Below are 5,172 nucleotides of genomic sequence, written 5' to 3' on the forward strand. Positions count from 1 at the left end.
TCAATTTTATCCAAACTTTTTAAAACTGAAGTGACTGTGATTCCACATCCACATGGTGTAGATGTGGCAACCCAAACATAAATGAACAATAATAGTTGCAGCAAACATTGTCTCAAGCACTGCTAACCCTTTGATATGCATTGCCCCAACTAACTTTACAAGAACTAAATTAGGTAGAGTCTGGTATCATTTAAGAAATGTATATGTAAAACATTGGAATTAGAATAATTTACTTTTACCTAGAATATCAGGGAAAGAAGTCAGGTCTCACACCAGGCATAGTAAGTCCAGAACCAAGGTTCTGAACGTAAACTTCTCATAATCATTTCAAGCGTCCGTGTTTTTGTTCCAATTAATACCTTAATAGTGTCAACAGAGATATGTTGAATACAATGAATTAAGATAAATAATGGACTATCATAGGTCCTAGATCAAATGATTATATTTCACATAATTGATAACTTAATTCAAATAATGTGCACTATATGTCAGGCACTCTGGATAGATGCAGTTCCAGGTTCTGTTTTGCTACCAAATATATTCTGATTGCAAAGAGGGAATGGAAGGAATATTTTTGTGAATACATGAATAAATGAAAAAACATAAGATAATTGTAGAGATACTGATTTAACCAAGATCTGGAATTCCTTTTTTCTATATAGTTTAAATAACATAAAGAACCTATACCTGGAAACCATAGCATCCACAGTTCAGTCAGGAATGATTTGAGGAGGTAAGCGCGTGGGCTTGTGCATTAGAGAGTGGTGACTTCTGGTTTGTATTCAAACAATTAAAATTTCTGTGTGTTTTGGCACATTTTTTAGACTTGAAGACTGGTCTCAAGTCAATGTATTTACAATGTGTACAGTAATTAAATGCAGGGTTTCTGTAAAACCAAAATAGAGTACATGATGTACTTTAATTAATTACTATTGCTTCCATTCCCTCAGAAACTGTCACTATTCCAAGAGGAAACTGAATAGCAGAATTAAATAGTAAAGTTAAATGCATCCGTCTAACTTAGAGCTGGAGCATGAATTAAATCCTAAGTCTCCTGAAAAGCTCACTAATATTATTTATATAAATACAATTTTCTAGGATAAACATTCAATATAAGCACAGAAAATGTGCAGCCTCAGTGGAAATTAAAGAAACACATGGATTAAATCACATAATCACTATTTTTATGGACTCAAACTTTATCTGTTTCTTTAAATATACTTTACCATCTGAAATATAGTGAAAATTAATTGTAGGGTAAAAATGAAAAATCTTTATGTAATCTGTTTGACATTTCAGGGTGAGAATTGTAGAGTTGAGCTTTTCCTTTGAGACCACTGATATATTTTCTGAATTTCATTCTAAGAAGTAACCCAAAAGAAAAGGGAGGGAAACCTATATACACAAAAGCTGTTGGTTTTTTTCCCAAGTTCCTTTACATGTCCAATGAAAAGAACTTTCATGGAACTATATTACATTGCCACATGAAACACACTATAACAGCCAGGGTGATTTTAATTGACAAAGGTTAAGTGCGATGTTCCATCAATTCTATAAAATATACATGATAGGAAGTAAAAAGGAACAGTTATGATATTATTGGGTGACATCCACATACTTTAATTTCTCTGTTTGCAAGATGCTATGGATTATGATGTAATCCTTAAAATTGTGGAAACAATTTTGGAGATAAAAAGAAAAAAGAAAATGTCCTTCCTGACAACAAAGATTTTCTTTAATCTGGCAGACTACTACAATGCTGTACAACAAGACCAAAACATAAGTATTCAGTAATTGATTTAAATACAGCTCTGCATATGAACAGGTTGTAAGTTAAAAACTTGGAAGAATTACACCAAAAGCTTCAGAGAGCACTATCCCACGTTGTAAGCACTCAGCCCCAGAGTCTTAGCACTAACCTGCCTTGGGAGCTCCCACCAAGTAGGAGGAGCCTGATGCTCCATGGCTCTGGCCCCCTGGGATCAGTGTGGCGAACTCACCAATGCTTCTGCTGCTGGTATAAAAGGCAAAGCATCTGGGTAAAGCCTTAGGGAGTCCTGAATTTCCAGCTCTGAGATGCTAATTGGATCACAGTTAGGAGAATACAGACAATCAAATACTTTCCCTGTGTATTAGCTTCATGAAGATTGTTTTCAAATCTCAGGATATTTGATCTCTGCAGAAAATGACCTATTTGGCTAACATACTGCTAACATCAAGATATAACTAATTGAAAGTGAGGTCTGCATTAAACTATTGCTAAATGAGACAGTATTTGTAAAGTACTTATCTCATTCCTGGAGAAAGCATCCAATCCTGCTAGCCTATACTTTAGTGATAACCAATGTGTCAAAAAAGAGCCAGTAATTACATAGGGGATAGAGTGTTCTAAAATGTCCTGCCCCAAAAGGTAGTCTTCCAAAATGTGGATGGCTCACTTGAACTCTTTCAGTCTTGAAACTTGCTAGCAATATAATTTAGGGTAAGTTAGATGAACTCTGGGACATTCAGTTTAATCATATATAAAAGGGAGGCCTACTGCCTGCCTCTTCCATAGGATTGCTTGTAGAGTGTACTTTATGCAATGAATAAAAAGCACCAGGTAAATCAAACAACTGTCTGTTCCTCTCTCTTCTTCCTCCATTCTCTGAAAAATTCTTTTTTTCTTATCTGATACATAGTAATGAGAAAAAGTTAAAAAAAAAAAATGAAATGTCCCTCCTGGTGACAAAGGTTTTCTTTTCCCAACTATGTCAGATTATTACAATGCTGTACGACAAAACGTAAGCCTTCAGTAATTTATTGAAGTAGAACTCTGCATATGAACTGGTTGGTAAGTAAAAATCCTGGTCAAATTATTTTAAATAACCCTGCAGGGATTCTAAAAACAATACAAGAGAGGGCTATTTGAATTTTATATTCAAACCAGTGGGAAATTATATGCAGTCAATGAAGTGACAAAGGAAAGGAAAAAGACCAATACAAATCAAATGCTAGTGTTTTTCCATAAATTGATTAAATAAGAAAAGAATAATAGAAATACTGATTAATTAAAATATTGATAGAAGCAATAAAATAATTAAGAGTATTAATTTTCACTAATCAATGTCTGAGTGATCTCTATGGGACCTAACAGTTTATTTGCATGATTTGACTTAATTGGACCAGAAAACTGATGTTATATTTGTCTACCATTTGTAGATGAGGAAAGTTGGCCTTAGCAAAGTTATTAGCTATCTCAGATGAAACTCAGAATAAGTACAGGATTTAGTAGTCAAACCAAGGGCATTTAATTTCCAAGTTGAAATAATGACTGTCCCGACCCGCGGGGTAGTCAACGTGGACCCTGGAGGAGGGAGTGGGAATTGGGAGAGGCAGGAGACACAACAAATGGAGACAAGACAGGAGACTGATCAAGTCTCGTTTATTGGCAGGAAGGCAGAGGCTTAAGTAAGGCAGAAAGAGTAACAGTAAAGGGGCAGTGCTTTCCGAGGCTCTGGCTTTCCGGCCAGAGGATTTCTATATAAGGAAACCCTCAGGGGATTTCAAGGGCTACATAGTTATAATGGGTAAATAGAAACGTACAAGCTCTTCCGGGCTTTTGCAAATGCGTGGGCTTGGTAAGCAGCTGCCGGGCCTCATGGCTCCGGACAATGACTGAGTCTTAGAATATTCTCAGGAAAAGAGGCAATGGAGAAACAGTTGCCCAATCCCCCAAAAGGCACATGGCAGAAGTGCCTGGGTGGGCATGCCTGTGTCTATGTGCATGTGGGTACACCCACCTGTGTGCATGCATGTGTGTGTGCAGTGGGTGCTATGGTGCCAGAGGAAACATTCAAGTCCAGAGATACTCCTGGTTTTGCCCCTACATCCTTTTCTACCACTACTGGTCCTAATTTTCCCTTCAGATGCTCAAAGCTTTGACTCTTCCCTTCCCCCAAATTAAAGGAGAAAACAGTAATTTTTCTTATTAAATTAACTAAACATTAATTAATTTAGGTCATTGGGTTTTCTTAAAGACTCTTTCATTAATCAAATAAGGAAATCACAAAAGAAAAACAGAAACAGTCAAGCCGAAATTCAAATCAAAAACACAATACCTTTTACAATAGTCTCAAAGAAAATTAAATACCTAGGAATATATTTAATGAAAGATGTGAGAGACATATACAGGGAGAACTATGAGCAACTAAGAAAAGAAATTGTAGAAGATGTAAACAGGTGGAAAAATTTACTTTTATCATGGATTGGTAGAATCAATATTGTTAAAATGTCCATACTATCTAAAGTGATATACAGAATTAATGCAATCCCTGTCAAACTACCATCATCATTCTTTACAGATCTAGAAAAAAATAATTCTATGCTTTGTATGGAACCAGAGAAGACTTCGTATAGTGAAAGCAATCTTAGGTAAAAAGAACAAACTGGGAGGTATCAGTCTAGTAGACTTCAAGTTATACTACAAGGCTATAGTAACTAAAACAGCATGGTACTGGCACAAGAACAGAGACACAGATCTTTGGGACAGGACTGAGAACCCAGAGATGAAAACATACACATGTGGTAATCTAATCTTTGACAAAGCAGACAAAAATATACACTGGGGAAAGAATCTCTTTTCAGTAAATGGTGCTGGGAAAACTGGATAGCTACATGAAGAAGAATGAAACTGGATCCCCAACTCTCACCTCTCACAAAAATCAATTCAAGATGGATAACAGACTTAAACCTAAGGCATGAAACCTTAAGAATTCTAGAAGAAGATGTCGAGAAGACCCTTTCAGATGCTGGCCTACGCAAAGAATTTTTGAAGAAGGCCCCCAAAGCCATCACAGCAGCAACAAAAATAAATAAATGGGATCTGATCAAATTAAAAAGCTTTTGGACAGCCAAGGAAACTATCATTAGAGCGAACAGACAGCCTACAGAATGGGAGAACATATCTGCTCTCTACATATCCAATAAAGGGCTGATAGCAAGAATCTCTCCAGAATTTAAAAAATTAACAAGAAAAAGTCAAACAACCCCATCAATAAATGGGCGAGAGAAATGAACAAAAACTTTGCAAAAGAAGACAGAATAATAGCCAGAAAACACATAAAAAATTGCTCAACATCTCTAATCATTACAGAAATGCCAATCAAAACCACAATGAGATATCACCTAACC

The sequence above is a fragment of the Propithecus coquereli genome, unplaced genomic scaffold (assembly GCF_000956105.1).
Source record: "Propithecus coquereli isolate 6110/MARCELLA unplaced genomic scaffold, Pcoq_1.0 Scaffold340, whole genome shotgun sequence".
NCBI lineage: Eukaryota > Metazoa > Chordata > Mammalia > Primates > Indriidae > Propithecus > Propithecus coquereli.